The 21,209-nt window shown below is 38.1% G+C and overlaps 1 long non-coding RNA gene across 3 annotated transcripts in view; it reads right to left on the bottom strand.

The window, feature by feature from the left end:
* The window catches only part of LOC141572394 (uncharacterized), a 35,105-nt gene extending 14,488 nt beyond the window's left edge, over positions 1-20,617 (bottom strand). The window contains exons 1-5 of one of the 3 annotated variants that reach the window (XR_016018673.1): positions 20,243-20,616; positions 18,897-18,999; positions 18,697-18,799; positions 9,140-9,253; positions 6,317-6,535 (exon numbers count right to left, since the gene is read on the bottom strand). This is a non-coding gene — a long non-coding RNA (uncharacterized LOC141572394). Of the gene's footprint in view, positions 1-6,316; positions 6,536-7,903; positions 9,254-18,696; positions 18,800-18,896; positions 19,000-20,242 lie in introns of those variants that run through there. The other 2 variants (XR_016018674.1, XR_012497756.2) reach the window with 2 other exon arrangements.
* Positions 20,618-21,209: the final 592 nt, after the last annotated feature.

The raw sequence follows: 21,209 nt of genomic DNA, 5'->3' as shown, positions 1-21,209 counted from the left end.
CTGCATGTATTTTCTGGTTATTGTTGATAGACTGTTGGAAGTGGACCTAGATTTGTTCAGGATATGAAGTAGGCATGATTCATCTGGTTATTTTGAAAGGGCTGTCTGTCCCAGTTCCGGGAGAAATGCATTTGTTTGCCTGCTCCACTAAGGAGGAAGGCAGACATGAAGTGGATTGTATGACACCATGATTACTGGTCTTAGATAAGGAGCTCAAACTGCAGTGTCAACCCAAGGGCATCCAGGCAAAAGTAGTGTGGAATGGGATTTGCAAAGACCAGGAAGCAAAGGCTTTGCCTAAAGTCAGTTTAAACCTTTATTCCTCTAGGTACATTCCTTTTTTTGTTTCGTTTCGTTCTGTTTTCCCAAGTGAGTTTAATTTACCTCACATTCTTATGGGAAATCCAAGAACTCTTTAACTTTTCCAGTATTTTCTATGTAACTGCTGGTCAGGAAGAGATACCATTCCAGGCCTATCTGGTGACATAGCTGAGGAGGAACCAGTGAATGGAAGGTGAATTAGGGTCAGGGGGATTGGAGCTGTGAGATGATATACTCAACGATAAAGTGTACAAAATATAATGGTTGGGTGGCAATGACAAAATTAATATAACTTGAATTGGTATTTGGATTTTTCACCCATTATGAACACTGATTTAGAGTGAGGAGCATTTTGCAACATCAAGATTATTGTTCTTTATTAGTGATTAGGGTTTGGGAAGTCTTGAATGTGCTACTCAGTTGAATTCATAGAGGAGAGATGAGACAGGAAACAAATTCCTGAAATATTTACTAGAGTAGAAAGTGCTGGCTGCTTGTTTCTCTAAAAAACCCCACAGTAATGCGTTTAAGACATTTACATAAAAGTTACTGCACTGATCAGCATAAGGTATTTATATGTGAGTCCTTGCTGCATGGAATGTCCATTTTCATTGGCAAGAGCTTTAGTACAGAAACTGTGACGAACTTAGTGGTTTACCTGTGATAGAAGGAATGAGATAACGTCTATTAGCTGTGTTTAATAGAATAAATTGTTTTCTAGTTGTATTAGGAATGTTCTGGAATAGAGTTGCAATAACATACTAGGACGTTTTGGCTAAAAAAATTAAACATTCTGTTTTATATTGTGAAAATATAAAGCAATGAGCTTATTGATGTAGCAATACTGTTTGTTGCATAAAAGGAAAGACCAAGGAAACAAAACAAATGTAACCTTGCAGAGATGTTAAGCAAAGTATAAACAGAAAAGTTATATTAGCAAGTGATCAGATTTTATAAACAATAGGAACATTTATGGAATTAGAATAATTTAAATCTTGCCATATTTTGGCAATAATTTAAAAAGCAGTTCATTTAAACACTTCCTATAACTCCAGAATATTTATATCGCCAAAGTTGATTTGACTAGAGCTGATGTTTCTATTGTTATAATCTAATTTTATAGAATTATGAGATTTGAAGCCTAAAAATAGCAACAGAATAATAATAGTCCCTTCTGACCATGATGAGAACTGTTTGTAATTCATATTAATATCTTTAAGCTATTCTATGTTCAAAGTGATTACTGTGGGAGTGATTCACTTTTTAAGACAACTAATTTATACTTTGACATTAGTTTGACTGCACAGGTATTCCTGTATAAAATATTTAGTCACTGACAAATTAGAAGTCTCAGAAGAAATTGTTTCCTTTTTTTCATATTTCATATTCTGTAGACAGTTTTCCACTCAGATGAAATACTTCAAAAGCATAAGAGAAAAGAAGAACTTTCTTTATAAAATGAATTTAGTGTTTCCAATGAAATCTTTTCAACACACTTCAAAATTTTTCCTTTTAGTGGCATGCATGTAACCAGCAACAGATAATGTAAGTAATCAACCTCACAATTGGTAGGAATCAGATTATAAAAGTTTTTCATATTAACTTCGTAATTTTTTTGTCTAGAATCTTTTGCTGCTATAGCACCATGGTTTTCTAGACCCTTAATATATCCCTAAAATTGCTGGACCCCCTATTCCATGTCCCTGGCTATATAATGTGCCAAATTTCTGTGACTTCTCAGGGGACTTAGGTTATCACGGTCTTCTCTGGTTCTGGGCTCCTTCTTTTGCTGAGTTATTTTAGATCTGAGACTGTCCTTTATTATGTTTTCCCTGCTCTGCATCTTGTTGATCCAGATAGAGAATTGATTCTTGTTTTTTTTTTTTTTTTTTAAAGTTCCATTAAAAAAAATAAAGCCAATCCCAGAAGGGATTACCATATGTAGAAGTCCTTACTGAATATTTTCTGATGGCAGAGAGATTTAGTTAAGAAAATTCAAATATTTTAGAATGAAATGTTAAGAACACCTGGCCCAAGGATCCTTTGACCCTTTCTAAATATGGCGTTGGACTCTAGCAATATTGCTCTCCCATCCTCTCCCCTTTCTTCAGTCTCATTTTCTCAGGCCCCAATACTCTTTATTTCAAACAAAGAGGTGTTGAGCTACATTTTTTCATTGTCCTGGTTCCAAGCCTTCATCTCCCCACTAGTAGTTTAGCAAGAGACTCTCCTAAACAGACATTGGTGATGTCTCCTAAGGCCATTCTTCCTCTTGTATTAATAGTAGTAGATGCAAAGATCAGGTCCCATGCCCTCCGATACATTTTTTTTTCATTGTTTGATGTAGGAGTTCCATAACAATGTTGAAAAGAATCTGTGAAATCACCATCTGATCTTTTTACCAGACAATCAAGAAAAAGCTTCTGACATTTTACCATTATGTATGAAGTTAGCTATAGTTTTTGTTTTCTCAAGATATCCTTCATCATGTTGAGGAAGGGCCAATACACTCCTAATTTGCTAAATTGTTTGCTTTTCTATGAATGGATCTGGATTTTAGTAATTGTTTTTCTGAAATCATTAAGATCTGACAATTATTCCCCTTTAACTTGTTATTCTGTTAAATAACTTTGATAGATTTTTCTAATGCTAAAGGATTCATATATCCTTTGAGTACATCATACCTGTTACCACTGTTTAAAACACAGTGGTAAATTAAATCTTCTAATATTTCATTAGGATATTTAGATCTGTTTTAATGAGATTAAATTATAGTTTTCCTTTCTTACACTGTTCTTTGCCAATTTTGGTATTAAAGCAATACTAGTTCTATAAAACAAAGTGGGAAACTTGCTCACTTTTTCCAATTCTGGAATAGTTTATGAAAAATAGAGCTTATTGTTTATTTCTTTTTTACTTTAGTAAAAGCTCACTATAAAATCATTGGGCGCTGATGCCTTTTTTTTGTGAATAGATTCATGTTTTTGATTTAAAATTACAGACAAATTCAGGTTTTCACTTTCTTCTTGAACCAATTTTGACCTTTTATGTTTTTAGATGATTTCCAATTTTATATTTTCAAATTCATTGGCATAAAGTTGTTCCTAATATTTTCTCATGATAAATGTAAGACATATAGAAACATATAAACATCCTGTCTTCTCTTTTTTAACATCAGCATAGTCAACATCAGCATCTTTATCTGTTGATCAGCTCTGTAATGTCTTTGTTTCCATTGCATTAATTTCTGTTCTTTTTTTTTCATATTGGAAGCTAGTTGTTCCAGAACCATTTGTGGTACAGACTTTTCTTTCCCTATTTAATTGTTTTGATGCCTTGGTCGAAAATCAAATGACTGTATAAGTGAGGTCTTTCTCTGGATTTTTTATTTTGTTACATTGATCTGGTTGTCTGCCTGTATGTTAACCCACAATGTCTTGATTACCATAGCTTTAGAGTAAGTCTTTATATCAGATAATGTAAATCCTACCCTTACAATTAACATTCATATTTAAGTCTGAAATTAATCAGTAACCTCTATCCTCCTCCTCCTCCTGAACAGCACAAACCCTAATAGAATGCTTAATTTCAATCTCTTCTAATATTTGATGTTACATGGTTTCCCCTTAGTTTTTACCCTCCAAAAAATCAATTCTTATTATTGCTTTTCGTTTTATTATCAATACTTATTTATATTTCTGAATGCATAGCAATTGCTTTGCTTAATCTTAGTATATGACACCTGCTCCTTCCATCAAGTGACATTTCCTTATTAATAAGAGTTGGCGCATTGCAAACTGTCTACATCTTTGTACGTCTTATGTTGCCTCATTCTTGAATGATAGTTAAACCGAGTATAGAATTCTGTGTTATTTTCCCTGAGTACTTAATATTACTATATCCCCTTTCTGCCTATATTGTTGCTAATGAGAAGTCTGCCATTCCTCTTATTGTCATTCCTTTTTGTGTACATATTTCTATCATTCTCTCTTGTTGCTTTAACATTTTTTTCTTTGCTATGTTGTGTCTGTACTTATTTTTATTTATCTTGAGGACCTGATTCTTCGATCTGTCGATTCATGTCTTTCATCAAAATGAATTCTTAGGAACTTATAAGCATTTATTTCTATAAATATATGATTATATATAAAATATATTTATACATTTATAAACATATAATTTATGTAGTATATAAATTGCTTGTCCTGTTTTCTCCCTATACTTCCTTTCAGAAGATTAATGAATGTCTTTCTCATTTTAGCCTCAAAATCTTTGAATTCCTCTTTCATATATTTTATCTCTATTTTTCTGTTTTATTCTAGGATGGATGTATATATATGTGTGTATATATATATATATATATATATATATATTTATCTCCATCTATTTATATATTATATATATATATATATATATATATATATATATATATATATATATATATATATATAATCTCCATCTTGGTCTTTCTTCCAGCCTTTAGCTGTGTTCAGTCTCCTCATTATCTAAGAGTAGTGTCAGTGGCCCATCCATCTACCTGGGACTGTTCCATGTTTTTTGGCAGATTTCCAGCTGCCAATATTGCTTTTCTTTTTGCTTTCTGGAAGAGTAGGCTGGAAATGTTGGGAAATTAGCACCCCTTCCACCAGCCCACTTAAAATGACTCAAGAATTGCTGTATAAATACCCAATTCCCTGGTCCCTTAAGTGAGATAATTCTCACTTTTGTTTTGTATCACATTTTAGTGGTTTTCCTTGTGATAGAGCACTCCCTTCCTTGTATCACTTTTTTACTTTCCTTTTGTTCCATGCATTTCTCTAGTAAACTACTAGCTCTTACATTTTTTTCTGATAATCTGCTTCTGGGAGAACTCAAACTAAGGCATTTAGCATAATTTTTCATTTTAAAAAATTCTATATGATTTTTTTTCAATCTGCCTATTTTTTCCCCTATTTGCTCTTTATGGTACCACTTCTTTCTTTCATAGTTTTATTTTAGACTATCTCAATTTATAGCCTGTTTTTGTTTGTGAGCTCACGTTCAGCAAGGATTGTATTGCCTGTGGGAGTCCAGTGTGCATGATTTGTGGGTATCCCTAAAGAGTACTTTTGATTGCTTATGCCAAGGTACCAGGATTTTCACTGATTTGGTACCCATACATTCACTTCTCAACTTGGAATTCCTGCATCATATGAATGTTATGGACTGATTGATTGTGTGCCCCAAAATTCATGCATTGAAATTCTAAGCACTCCAATGTGATGGTATTTGGAGGTGGGGTCTTTTGGAGATGATTAGATTACGAGGGTGGAGCTCTCATGAATTAGATTAGTGCCCTTATAGGAAGAAGCATGAGAGCTTGCTTTCTCACTCTTTCTTCATCATATGAGGACACAGTGAGAAGATGACCATCCATGAATCAAGAAACGGACTTTCCCCAGACACTGAACCTGCCAGCATCTTGGTCTTGGACTTTCCAGCCTCCAGAACTGGGAAAATAAATGTGTGTTGTTTGGGCAACCCAATCTGTGATTGCCCAAATTTGGTTAATAGCATCCTGAAATGACTGAGACAATGGGTAATAGAAATGTGAATTCTTTATCCATATATTGTGCAGTCTTGGCATTTTGGTTTCTCACAAGACTTTTTTATGCACAAGATCTGTAGGGTGGTGAAAAACTTCCCTGGTGTGTCCCTTAGGGGGAGAGTGGAGTTTTTCTGGCTCCTCTTTCATAGTATGGGCAGTTCTATGCAGGAATCAGCTGTAGCTACAATATTGCACGGCAAAGATCTCATTTTCTGTCATAGCACCGAAAAGCCCTATGGATGTCTGCTACTTTTCTGAGTCTCTCTGTACTTAAGTTATGTTTTTACTGCTCGGTTTGAAGTTCTGTCTTTCTCTCTGGCACTTTGGAATTTCCCTTTTATTCTTTCAAGTGTGTTTATGTGTGATATTTCTATTTGTTTGTAATGGTGATGGGGGATGAGATCTAACCTTAGTGTGGTCTCCCAGTCTGCCACGTTGTTACAATTTTGAGATCCTCTGTTTGAAAAATGGGTTGCCACTGCAGCCACTGCAGAGTAATTTTCCATGCTGCCTTGCCTTGTTCGTGGTGATTGTGTGATCCACTGAGCTGTGAAAGGTTGCCGTGACCGTGGTGTCCTAAGTAGTCCAATCCATACCATGCAGACATTGAGGTATGGATTATATTGACTGGAAAAAAATAGAATGTGTTTTAAATCACAGAATTTTAATAGGACAAAGGTTTTTACCTCTGAGAAGGAGGAATTCCAGATTTACAAATTAAAAGAAAAATTTCTGAAAAAAAGATTTAGCAAAAGTGAGCAGGGCACAAGGATAGATCTTTTCAAAAAGGGCTTTAGCTGATTACTCTTTCTTTTTGGTTTCTGCAGGTGAAAGTATAATGAAAGATAGGTTGTATTTGACATACCCCTAGCTGCCCATCCACAAGGATTTCCTTATAAATACAAACATCACTTAAAAAAAATTGCATGAAGACTTTTTTGGCTTGTATGAAACCACAATCATGCTGATTAATTCTGACTTTTGGTGTAAGGCTTTGTGAGCAAATGTATTCACTGTCTTTAAGTCCATAAATCTCCATGTTCAGTTATATTTTCTTCTGCAAAGTAAGTCCAGATGGTTTTAATTGATGTAATAAGGACAGTAGGTACTTAATACATTCTTGTTTATTCAATTAATATATATTTTAAATAATGGTTTCTAAAACATATGTTTTGAAAGAAACTCACCTGTTTCTTAACATACTTATATCCCACATTCTACACTATATGTGCTGAAATTTTTTATCACCGGCCTCTTTTTGAAGCCAGTATATCTAAATTATGACAATGCTATCACTCCAGAACTGGTTGGGTCCCAGGATGTCCAATTAACAGTCTTCCATTATCAATTCCTGAGATTCAGGGATTGTGTCTCCCTAAAATATGTGAGCTATTTTTCAGCCACATTGAAGTAGATCTTGAAAAACACCAACAAAGGGTGTACACAAATATTAAATGTTAGTTAAATGGTACCATTTCCTAGAAGGGGGTGGTTGAAATATATCAAGCCTGAGGATAAAGGTGTGGAAGGATATATGATTAAGTGGCACTTGGAGTATATTAGATCATTTCCAAATTTTCTAATCCACCATCCATTTCTCTAACTTTCCTATATTTTTCATCACACAGAGAGTAGTCTAGAGCTCAACGTTCAACTACCCATTTCACAGAAGAGAAAAAGAATGAATGGCATACTGCTGGTTTATACTTTAGAATATAAAATATAAAAATGAAAAATAGATGGGAATTCAAGTGAACTATGTCTGGGTTTAAATTCTAGTTTTGTCCCTTACTATCCTATGAGCTTGAACAAATTCAGCTTTTCCAAGAAGAGGGCATAATGGATACTGCCTACTTTTCTGGGTTAATGTAAGGATTAAATGAAATCATGAACATGAAGACAGCACAATTAACTGGCATGTAATAAACACTTTTCTTTTCTCATTTTTCCAACATAGTTCCTGGCTTTCTTATACATTTAGATATTACCATAAAATCTGTCCAAAAGAATTTTCTTTTGAATTTGTTCCAACAAACATTTAATAGGTACCTATTATCTGTCAACCCATGCTACATAAGAGTAAATAATATAGAAATACACTGTACCTGAAATTGATTTGTCTCTATTTAATGTATTAGCCTTCATAAATGAACTTGTGTTTCAAGTGGGTTTGTATTGATTTACCTAGTGTTTCACTTTGTCCTCCATGTGACCCAGGTCACATGTACTTCAGAGTAGACAGGACCAAAGTCAAAGCAGAGTCTCACTAGGAAGCAAGCAAGGCCAGTACCCTCTGGGGTGCTGGTAGTCAAGGCCATGAGATTAGTTTACTAGCATGGCATATTTAATGCGCCGAGCTAAGGACTGAATTCTGATGCTACGTTCTCACTCATCAAAGCAAGCAAAAAACATTTTTAAGTTGAGATATTTTTAAAAAAATTAGTAGCACAGGAGAAAAATAACCCATTACATGGATGAAAAGCAACTTTTTAAGGAAGGAAAAATGAGAAGTCAATAATGGAAGAAAGTTTAACCCTGCGTGTGATGGGTAAAAACACCATGTGTGTGCTCAAAGACCAACTGATGGTGCCTGCAGTGGTAGTCGAATAGGGAGTTATTGTTTAATGGGTGCAGCGTTTCTGTTTGGGAGAAGGAACAAGTTCTGGACATGGATGGTGGTGATGGTTGTACAACACTATGACTGTACCTAAGCCACTGAATTCTGTGCACTTAAAAATGGTAATTTTATGTTATCTCTATTTTGCCACAATACATGCATACATACATACATACATACATACATACATGCATGCATACATACATACATACGATGCAGATACAGTCCCTTCCCTCCACTAAAAATAGAAGTTGGCTGGTTGAATCTGGGGGTTCTCTAGGAAACCATTCCACTTCCTGATGGTTAAAATGCAAAGGCACAGCACTTCTTTCTTTTTTTTGTAACTTGTGAGCTGGCACATGGGTGTATATTTAGGCTTCCTGCGGCCTGCTCTACTTAGAGAAGTCAGAGGCTTTATATATAAATCATTATTATTTACAGATGATAATGATGTGTTTTCTGTCTCAAAGCCATCCTCTAATAATCGTACAGCACTTCATATTTCTCACGGTGCTTTTAAAGCTATTATCTCGGTTGCTCTGCAGAACCCAGGAGACATTATCTTTGTTTTATAGTTTTGAGGAAATGGAAATCCAGAGAGATTAAGGACTCACTGTAGTCTTAGCATCCTCGGCAGGACTAGTAGTTGGGCATCCTGGGTGCTGAGTTAACATTCTTTAGACACAGGACAGTTAGACTTTCATTTTACAGGTGCGACACGAAAACATCTGTGGAAAGAGTGAAAAGAACCACGGTCCATCACGTGAATGTTTGCTTTCTCTGGAAGTAAGTGGTGATGGTCAGCATGACCAACACTAAGACAATTGAACATTTTTACTTTCTATCCAAATGTTTTGGCATTATATCATCATACCCTGAATATGAAAAGAATTTAATACCCATATTGGATCAAAATCATTTCAAACCAGGCCATACTTGTCATTATAGTTAGCAAATGCAAAAGACTAGTCTGAAAAGCTAGGTAGCACTGGGTTAATCAGTCTTAAAGCATCTTTACTTAAATTCATCATTTTATCAGGGCATTCAACTTCCATATTCGCAAAAAGAGACAGAAAATTAGTTATGCCCTGATTCATGGGCTGCATTTTACATAAATGCAAAAGATAAAACTGAATTTTTAAATAACTTTTTTGGGTAGAAAATAAGGGTAGAAAAACACAATTAATAAAGCCAGGGATAAGATTACATGCACAAACACATTTACCTTTTTACCTTGAGTAGATGCTAGAGAAGGAGGAGTAAATTGGGCTTTATATTTCTAAGGAAAAAGACAAATAGGGAACCTGCTTAATTTCCAAATTTAACCATAAGATTAAAGGCACTCTACAAATGAAACACGTCTTGTGATCTTAAAACCTGTGAAACATTTCTCCTATAGATTCACATAAAGTGGGCGGGGTATAATACAGTGAAAAATGTCCTTAGCAACATGGCTACTGTAGACACGAACATAGCTTTCATGTCTGTGGTTCTTTGATATCCTTCAGCAGAGGCTGATGGCATAACACCAAGGCATGTTCTACAAGGGGTCATTGAGAATCTGTTCCAAAGTCTCAATTTCACATATAGTAAAAATAATGGAAATATAATACAATTGGAGCTCAAAGTCAATTTAAAAGAATATCTAAAATACTTATAGCATTTATAGTAAACTTTATCAATGCCAAGTGTATACATATTAAATACTGGTATATATCAAAATCAGTAAGGGCGGGCGTAGGGGATGAAGCAATAACCTTAGCAATTAAAGCATAACACGATGGGTGGGACATTCTTGTTCTCAGGTTTATTCTTAGACAAATATGGTTTAAGGGAAAAGGTTATAGTGGATTGGATGGCAGCAGAATTAGGTGGATGAGGAAGCAGTTCAAATGTAAAAGTAATTAGATAATGAATGCTATCGAAGTAGAGGGAGATTTTTAATATCCTTTCCTAGGCATTCACCAGGAATTATTAATCTTTTTGTGAAATCAGTGATTTAGTTGAAGGTATAGAATTTGTGATTGTTGGATCCATCATATTAGATATGTGCGCCCCCAGATTGGAGTGATAATTCTAGCAAAATCAAAGTCATCAGAGATGAAATTAGGTCATGTGTTTTTGACATAGTAGAAGGGAATATACTGTCCTGATATTTTCCCCAGGTTTTTTGTATCATTCATCCAATTAAACACATGCTGAGTGTGAGGCACGGTGGTAGGTACTAGAAATGCAATGGTAGATGTGACACAGGACCTAGAAGGGATGACGTGTGTAAACACTGCCAGGCATGTCTAAGTGGTGGAATAGAGATGTGAATTAGCTACAGTGTTTGTATGAAGCATGGGGATTGTTCATTTCTTTGCATATTGGAGATCAGGGAAGGCTTCAATGAGAAGGAGAACCCAGGTTAAAGAATAGATCTTTACTAATCCTAAGCCTTGGGAAGGGTCAGAGGGTAGGGATAAAGGAGACAGGAAAGGACACAAGAGAGGCATATTCAGGCATATAAGTTATTGAGTATGGATGGAGATGTTTATGTGTGGGGTGGAGAGACAGTAGGAAATTATGTGAGGAAAGAAGACAAGGTCAAATTATAGACGAAACTGAATTGGACTCTGGAAATGGAGGAAGCTATTGATAAGTTTTGTGTTTTTTTCCTCCCTTAAGGAAAGGAATAATTGACATAAAAATGGCATTTTTATAAAGGTCACTCTGGGAACAGTACTTCAAATTGTTTGGATATGGTGCTGGGTGATACTGGAGGAAGAGACCATTATTGGAGACTGTATTTGTCTGTTTGGGCCACCATAAAAAGGTAATGCAGACTGTGTAGCTTAAACAATAGAACATTTATTTTCTCATAGCTCTGGAAGCTACAGGTTTTATTTTATTGTTTTAAACTTTTATTTATTTTAAGTGTGTTTTTCCAGGACCCATCAGCTCCAAGTCAAGTAGTTGTTTCTATCTAGTTGTGGAGGGCACAGCTCACACTGGCCCATGTGGGGATGGAACCAGCAACCTTGGTGTTATGAGTATCGTGCTCTAACCAACTGAGCTAACCGGCCACCCCTGGAAGCTACAGGTTTTAGATCAAGGTCCTGGCCAATTCCATTCTGGATAAAGATTCTCTTCTAGCTTGCAGATGGCCATCTTCCCACTATGTCCTCATATGACCTTTCCTCTGTGTGTGTTTGTGATGAAAGAGAGAGTAAGAGCTCTCTTATGTCTGTTCTCATAAGCCTACTAACCCTATGTGGAGAAAGAGAGAGCTGTCTGATGTCTATTCTTATAAACCTACTAATCATATGAGATCAGGACCATACCCTATGACCTCATTCAATCTTGATTACTTCCTTAATGGTCCTATTCCAAATGCAGCCACCCTGAGAGTTAAGGCTTCAACATACGAATTTTGGGGAGACACAAACATTTGGTTCATAACACAGACTATTACAGTTATTCAGGTAAAAGGTGATGAGGGCATGAATTGAGTAGTAGCCATGGGGCAGGAGGGGGAGGATGTCAGAGATGACAAGGAAATAAAATTCCTTGTGACAGTTCTTTGTGACTGTTTAGGTCTTTAAGTGTTGAGTGAGGGGGGAGGGGAAAAGTTTCAGTAACTCCCACATATTCTTTGTTGTTATTCCCTATAACAGTGTATTAGTCAGGGTTCTCCAGAGAAACAGAACAAATAAGATATTTATATACCTACTGGTCTATATATCCTATTAGTTCTGTTCCTCTGGAGAGCCCTGGTATATATATGGACTTCTCATGGGATTTCTCAGCCTCCATAATTGCCTGAGTCAGCCGGGAACTCTGACTGCAAGCTGGAGAACCAAACATGTCAGTTGTGTAATTCAGCGTGAATCCAAAGTCCTGAGAACCAGGAGCTCCGATGTCTGAGAGCAGGAGAAGATGGATGTCCCAGCTCAGTAGAACAAATTCACCCTTCCTCTGTCTTTTTGCTCTCCTCAGGCCCTCTTGGTGGATGATGCCTATGCACATTGGTGAGGGCCATCTTCTTTACTTAGTCTACCCATTCAAATGTGAGTCACTTCCACAATCACCTGCAAGCACACCCAGAAATGTTTTACCAGCTGTCTCTGGGCATCCCTTAGCCCAGTCAAGATGACACAAAATTAACCATCACAACTGGTTAGGTGGTAATACTGCTAATAGGAATAAGGATTATGGGGGAAAGTTTCTGATTTTGAGAAAAAGCTGGTAAAATTAGTTTAGGACATGTTAAGTGTGAGGTGTCTGTGGGTCTTGTGAGCAGAAATGTCCACTGAGCAGTTGGATTTGTAGATGTTTGGTTCAAGGAAAAAGAAACTGGGCTGGAGGTAGAGGGGTGGGGTCATCAGAACACAGACCCATAGTGAAGAGGGTCATCATGGGTAGGCAGGTGTGGAATAAAAAAAGGGGACCAAGAATTGACTTGTGGGAAGAAACTGGGCATGGAGACACCAAAAAAACCCTGGCTAAATGTGTTATTACTTTATTTTAAATTTAGGAGGAAAAAAAAGAAATACTTTTGGTTTAAAAGTTTATATTTTCCACATCAGACTTTCATCCTTTTTCTTAGTACTTTTGTATGAGCACATCCCCACCTTTATTGCTGACTCAAAGTGGTATTTTTGCTAATAAAGTAGCATCCCCTGGAAGGTGCTGTAACGAGTAAAGGATTGTACTTAGCTGTAAATTTAACCTCTGTAACTCCAGTTGCAGAATGAAGTCATTTATTACAGGGAAAAATCGCTGGCTCTGAAGGAGAAGACAAATGGTTGCCTCTTTGCCCTAGTTTAAATAGGATGATGGCTGTTGAACAGTTCCTTAAAGGCAAGGTCTGTTCTGTGGAGGCTACTGGCAGGTATTTGTGAGGCCGACAGTGTTCAGGGCTGTTGTGGGGGCAAGTGGTTCCTCTTACAGGTGGGAAGGTCTGTTATCAGAGTTCCTGCCTATGCTCTGGATCCAGAGATCTGTCTCTAGCCCTTGTTATATTTGTTATATGGGCTAAGCTTGCCAGTGGGGGGGGGGGGGAAGCAAGCTAAATAAATAACAGAATAAAATACTACAAAACTGAAGGAAACTTCTTATGAGCTCACATTATATGAAATGTAAAATGAATATTAAAACTGACTGTATAGAGTCTAGTTGCCTAAAGCAGGAGCTAACCCATGCAAAGTAAAAGATGGCCTACTCCAAATCATGGTAGAGAAAGTACAATTAAAAACTGAAAGCATGGGATAGAAAGCAGGTGACTGAGGAAAAAGACACCCTGTTTATTGCTTATGCTTTTTAATTGTATTTATTAGTGATAGGTTTTCTGGATTAAGTCAAAGCTATAATAAAAATGTCTCTCTGAGACACTTCCATGACTGGGATGACCTTGATTTTTCTTTTTTTTTCTTTAGCCTAGAGGAGAAACTTTAATAATACCCTTCTCTACAAAGCAAAATATTTATCAGTTCTTTCTTGTTTAAAGCTGTTATCATCTCAAATAAGTATTTCCCCAGGAAATGAAAAGCAATGGCAAAGTTACATGAATTTGGAACATAAAAATATTGCAAAATTGGAAGAAAACAGGTAAGACCGTTTCCATTAAATTGCACTGCCTTTGGGTTAAAGATTTTATCCAAGTGAGATGTAAAGGATAACTGTTATGAAATAGAAAGTCAGGAATTAAAACCAAAAAATATGCCTTTTAACATGAAACAGGATCAGATTTTTCCCCTTGAAGTAAAGATACAACTGTTGCATAATCACGTTGGCCTGAAGGACTGTTCCATACCTGGGGCAATCATCCAGGAACCTGAGTTGTAATCAGAAGTTGTGATGTACATTTTACTCAAAAAGTACCATCTATCTAATTAATACAGAGGGTTTCAGAGAAAATTCTATAGTGGCTGGAACCCTGATTCCACAGGGAAGCTTATGTTATAACAGCATAAATGGAGAATGGTTAGATGATAAAATCTTGGTGAGTAAAAGCAGAATGTACAAAGACTGGGCAGGGGATAAACCTCAACAGAGGGAAATGTTTAAATCCATTTTTTAAAAGATCATGCTGTTTTAGAATCTTCTAGAATAACAACTTGAAAGTGATCTTTGGTTCGGAGGGGAAGAAAGAATGCAAGGAGATGTAATGCATTAAGAAATGAAAGCAGAGGTTAATGGATTGTCTTGGAGAGATGGAGGGTGGAATTTGTTGAGATCTCTCTTGTACGAATGGAGCAAAGTGCCACATGTGACACATGAGAATTCCGTGGTAAGACAGACTTATACCAGTATGCTCCTAAATGTAAGGTAAGCCATTAGGTTGGTGCAAAAGTAATTGCGGTTTTTGTAATTATTTTTAACCTTTTAAACCACAATTACTTTTGCCCCAACCTAATATTTCCTTCAAAATTATCCCTCAAAATTATCCTTCAGTGAAGGAGTTGGCTTTACACATAAGTCCTTGATACAATCTCTCAATTTATTAACTACTTTCTTTTGAACAACAAATTATTCTTAGGGAAGCCACACTTACCTCAATCTTTGGGCCTCAAGCTAGTTTTGAAAGCTTACAGAAGTCACCTAACAAACTAGAAATGAAGAGGCTAAAAATATTTTATACAGACTTAAAAAAAAAGAATTTGTTTCCTAGGAATAGTTTCATAATCATCAATTTTGCTATCTTTATAAACAAATCCTTTAAAGGTAAAATAAGTATTGTGTTGTGTCTAACTCAACTATACACCTATGGGAAGAATGAATACTTTTTTTGATGTTATGTGAATGACTTTTTGTCGGTTGGGATAAAATTTTTAATGTCAGCATCATGTGCTCAGGAAGAGCTGTGTTTTAAACAATTTTAAGAGGAATAAGATGATGGGCTCTGGTAAAGGGAGATAAATGAATCAGTGGCTATGGGGATGACAAAGATGTATGTAAAGAGAAAACAAAATTGTTTCACAAACTGTGAATAGCAAATAAAAGAAAGAGAGATGTCTAAGTTACTATTTCTAAATTTATTAATGTGACTAAAATATGTAATCACATTCAATAAGCAGACAGGATCTAAAAGTGTGTCTATTCAAGTTGGCAAAACCTTTTAAAACAATCTTCTCACTGGGAAAATGGGGGATTACCTTATATTTTTTCAGTGACATAGAAAACAGAGAGTTTCTCAAACTCCACGGTTGCCTGGATGAAAAACCATAGATTGGACTGAATACATGAGATTCCTTGCTCTTTATGAACCTTCTAATGGTCTAATGTGGCTAAATATATTGACAGAAAGACGGAAGCGCTAGATTAGGAAATCTAGTTTCTGCTGTAACTTCTATAGCACAACAATTTTCTCTCCAGAGTTTGAGTAGCTTTTGTTTTCAATGCCCATCATTCTTAAGGAAGATTATTTACTGAAGTTCCAGACCTTTATCAGTGAGAATCAAAATGAAACTTACTGATGTAATACAGAATTGTACACCTGAAATCTATGTAATTTTACTAACAATTGTCACCCCAATAAAAAAAAAAAAAAAAGAAACTTACCATCTAGTATTTTACTATTTCAAATTTCTTTACTAAATATAATGAGCACTCAATAGATGCCTGCTCTTTTTATTATTGTCAGGCTTCTAGGCTAAACACTTCACACTTCTGATGACATTTTAGTCATACAATCCTGCGATGCAGGTAGTTTGTTTGACAGGTGGTATGTTATTTTATAGGTGGTAACTGAAGCAAAAAAAGGTGACATGACTTGATCACAAGCCAGGTGATAGGTACCAAGGTGATGATTCTTCAAAATTTACATTCTTAATAAAAATTTCCACTACCTCCTGAAATGACTGAGAAAGGTGATGTGACTACTGAGGAGGGACACTTAATCCAACCTGGAGATTCTGGAAGCACTTCCTACTGGGGATGATGGTGTAGAAGGATCTGAAAGGTGAGTAAGAATTAGAAATAGGAAAAGGTGGGCAAATGTTTTCAGAGAGAACAGCATGAGCAAAAGCCCGTAAGTCTGAGACAGCATTGCGGTAAGTAGTTCAGTGTTGTCAGAGTGTACAGCGTGAGTCACATTGATGGGAAATACAGATTGGGGGCGGCTTATGTGGAGGATCCTATATGCTAGGCTGGGAGATTGGATTTTACCCTAGGAAATGGCAATAATTAGAAACAATGACCGTAGCAACAACCTGAGTATAAGTAAAACCAATGATCTGTATGGCTTAGAAATAACACAGGATTTCTATTTTCCAGACAGCTTTTGGATATCAAAAAGATGAGCTATTAGTTATTCTTAATATCATTTTTGCAATATGTTGATTATTGCTTGGATATTTAAAAAATGAAAAACATTTGAGAACAGGCAAGTCTCCTTAGTAATGTTTCTGACCAGAGAAGTTGTTAGGGAAACCATGAAATGTTGGAAATTGAATGGTAGCCATTATTATGTGTAGCTGCGATATTACTTTTAATTTTATATCTCATTTACTCCTCATAATGAAGTCCAGGAAATAGGTGATGACTTCTCAGTTTTATTAGGGAAGTAAAACCAGAAAAACTGCACCAAAGGTGAAGTGACTTGTTGAAAGAAATCTAGTTTAAAATGTAGTATGGTGAAGACACAGTGAGCTCACAGTGCTGGCTGAGGAGGCCTGGAAGTTGGTAAACCAACTGCAAACATTGGGAAGAGTTAACTCTTTCTGTGGGCAGATGCAAAAAATGAAATATATCAGACTCCGCAAAACCCTACCTGCTTGTTAGTAATTTGTTGGTAGGTTTTTTTTTTTGTTTTTTTTTTTTTGTTTGTTTTGTTTTTTTTTTAACAAGAAGATAAATTAATGGTAAGCTACTGTATAAACTTTCCAAGATCTAAAACCTATAAGGAAACCAGAGGTATAACTTGGAAAGATAAATGACTGAGGGTATCTGAACAAGTAAGAATCAACCAGGTAATGCTGTGATTACATTAACAACCCTAAAATCTCAGTGGTTTATGACAAGAAAGGGTTATTTTTTGCTTGCATTGACCACTGAGGTTTGGCTGGGAAGGCTCACTCTAGTACCCAGATTAAATCAGCAGCTGTATCCAGCACTGTAGCAGATGGAAAGGGAAAACGTGAAATCACACACTGGCTCTTAAAGCTTCCACATGGAAGAGACATGCTCACATTTCATTGGCCAGAACAAATCACATGGCCACATTTGATTCAAAGGGAGTAGGGAATTGCATTCCTACCATGCACCCAGAGGAAGAACAACAAAAATTTGGTCAACAACACTAACTATCACCACGAGATCTTAACAAAAATAACAGTGCAAGCAGCCTAACAAAAGGAAAAGTTCTGGAGCGAGGGGTGGCATTAGGGGCTTATAATTATGTGGACATGTGATGACTTATTCATAATGGTGACTAAGAGGAGAATAATATTTAATATATCATTTCATTGGAAGTGTTGCAGTAGTTGGCTAATTTATGCTGTGAGAAGTTTGCTGACAAACACCATAGGATCTCTCACTGGAAATAGTACTGACTAGGTCACACTGAGACTTTGTATGGGATATGTTTATCATCCCTTCATTCTCATCAAAGGCTCAATCAAACCAATTATGTTAGTTCTAACTTTTTTTTTTTTTTTTGAAAAGGTGATTCTAATAGTGTTCCCAGTTGCATTGCTATCTGCTGGCATTGGACTTCAGGAACTTATTTGTTATGAATTTTCTCTACAAAAATTTCATGCACCAGATAAGATTCTACTTGTCGCTACTTCTATACTTTATTCAGTAAAATATCTAATTTTGTACTATCACATAGAAAATGAACTAGGCAACTCAAATATTTTCCATTACTGAAATAATCTCATTTTCAGGGAAAATCTGATTTCGAAACATCATTCTCCAAATAGAACAGATTCCTTTAGAAAGCATGTACATGAGCGGTTTTTCAGATCCGGTTTCCTCAGAAGCTGATAATGAGACCAGGATTGAAGGGCAAGTGTCATAGTCTATTTGGGATGTGATCCCAGATAGCACCAGAAGGACAGTGAGACAGGTAAGGAAGGAAGCCAACACAAGTTCCTTAATGAGCAGGTGACTGCTGTGGGCAACTGACGCTCAAAGTTGGGGACCTCTGAGAGACAGTGTAGATTACAAGTTAATACAAGCATACCTCAGAGATACTGCAGGTTTGGTTCCAGACCACCACAATACAGCCAGTCATGATCTTTTTGCTGGTGGAGAGTCTTGCCTTCAACTTGTAAAAAATGGAACATCTGTGAAGTGCAATAAAGTGAAGTACAATGAAATGAGCTATGCTTGTAGAATCTTCCTTCCAGGTGGGGAAGCTGGGGTAATTTTAAACCAACTTACCTCCTTGATTCCTTGAGGGCTGCTTTGAGGGGCATTAACTCCCTGGCACTTCCAGCCTGCACCCCTGCACTGGCAAAGTGGGGTCTGGCAGCCAGAGGAAGCCCTTGAACAGAGAAGTAGAGAGGGAAGAGACTTGCAGTAAGACGCCATTGGCCTGCCAGGAGGAATGACAGGGTGGAGCCCCAAGGGAAGTGCCAACATTGTCAGTACAGAGAGGATACTTGGCTTTCTAAGCCATTTGCTCTGCTATAGCCATCAATGACCCTAGACGTTAACTTTTTAAAAATATGAAAAATGTAGTGTCATCTGGGAAAACATGGCATCTTTTAAAAATGTAGCAGTGGCTAGGTCATACACAGAGTGGCCAAGGGTGGAGATGGAGGAGTTCTGACCAGTTCAGAACCAAGATTCTTGGGAGAAATGACTTTGTTCATAAGCAGGCTGGGAAAGGGAAATGCCTCAAACGGCTCATAGGTGTGTTTCATCAAGCAGGGAGGAAGCTCTCTTAAAGCCATGTACTTTTCACCTAAGGGCAAGTGGCCCTTACCTCTCATTCCTTGAGAAATGAGAAAAGAGAACCAGTAGATATTTTCAAAGGTTTGGTAATGTTTTAATAAGTTTAATTACTACACTATAACAGGAAGTGGAGTATTGGATATTATTTAGAAGTTAGAGACTCTTAGTTAATTAACTCTAAACTCAAGTGTTTTCAAGATACAGGAGAATGGAATTGTCTGGAAGTATTGACCATTATTTTCCAAGCAGATCTCCGAGGATGGCGGAAAGTAAGGGTTTGTCGGGGGGAGGTGGGGGGGAGGTAGAGTTCTCCTAAAAAGAGAATTCTGGAAGTCATCATAATTAAACAAAGAGGAAAATGTGCCAGGCAAGAGTGGGTGGGAGCTGTTTTCTCTTTGTGGTTGGTTGTGTTGCATTCAAGATCCCTAACCTAAGATGAGGTTTCTGAGCTTCCAGTAGGCGAGTAGCCACCCAGGAGACCCAGGGCTCCAGGAAGACAGGCTCAGGTGTCCTGGCCCCGCAGGTGAGGAAACCCACGCTCCAGGAAGCCAGCTGGGCGGGCAGCGAGTCCTGACTCTGCTGCTCCGTTGCCGCTAGCGGATCCAAGGGCGGGACAGGCGCTCAGGAACCCGGCCCGACGGGCGCCGCTCGCACTCACGCTCGCTCCTGTACCCGACCTCACGCTGTGGTCTGAGCCGCCGCCCTGCTCCTTCCCCACGCCCGCTTCTGTTTGTCTCTATTCTCTGGCCCCACGGCCCAACGCTGCGCGTGTCCAAAGTAAAGGAACTCCTTTCTATCGACTAGGGGAGCGGAGGGAAAGCGCGTGTTACCTTTGCCCTGCACCAAGGGTCGCCCCGTGCGCGCGGGCCGGGACCGCGGTGCGAGGAGAGGCGCTCATCGTCTGGGAGGGTACGAGAAAGCGGGCATCTCTGGTCCTGGGATGCAGTTGTCCCCGTTCCTCCTGTTCACCGCGCCGCCCGCGCTCACTCTGGGGGAAGTTGGTTGCAAAGTTTCCGAGTGAGGCGTTGGCTCCTGCAAGTAGCGCTCAGGGCGGGTGTGGACGCCGGAGGCAAGGACAGAAGCGCTCCTCGCGGTGTCTTTGTTCTGCTCTGGGGGACAGACCTGGCCAAGGAGTCGCTGGGAGAGAGAGGGGATCGCCAGAGACATTCCGGACCCAGCAGGGGCTCTTTGCTTCCTCTCCACCTCCTCCTTTAGGCATCTCCCCCACCCCCAGCCCAACCCCAGCACAGTTCCCAAGGCCCCAAGCCTCCTCCACCCCAACCCTTTACCCCCAAACTTCACTATCCCGCAAAGGTCCCACGTCTAGGATGGGGAAAGAAAGAGGGTGGAGGTGAAAGTGAGCCCTGGGCCAGGTACCTCCTGGAGAGTGGCTGTTTGCTTTGGAATGTTTCGGGTTTTTCCTTTGCCCTAGAAATTGCTTCCCCACACGTGCCCCCATTCTCTCCTATTTCCCCCACTTCTCGACTTTCCTCCTTTTCAATTCTAGTGAGATATAGAGGAAAAATTAGCGCTGTTCTGTCACTCAGAGAGCCAATGCTGTGATCCGCAATTGGGATAAGGGTTTAGATATTGGAGATGAGGATGGGGTCCCCAATTCTGGAGTTTTGGGAACAACTGGTAAAGGACCTGGGGAGGAGTCTGGAGCTGCCCCCGGTCGGGACACTTCATTTGCTTAGGGCGGAGCTGTGGGGGAGGGGATGGACAGGGCGATGCTTGGCGGGACCAGCAGCGCCAGGGGGTAGAGGATGGAAGGCGGCCTGGGACCCGAGCCAGATA

The sequence above is a fragment of the Rhinolophus sinicus genome, chromosome 14 (assembly GCF_057876585.1).
Source record: "Rhinolophus sinicus isolate RSI-liver-muscle chromosome 14, RSI-T2T, whole genome shotgun sequence".
NCBI lineage: Eukaryota > Metazoa > Chordata > Mammalia > Chiroptera > Rhinolophidae > Rhinolophus > Rhinolophus sinicus.
Note: the sequence above shows the minus strand (reverse complement) of the source record. Positions and strands in the feature narration are given on the sequence as shown.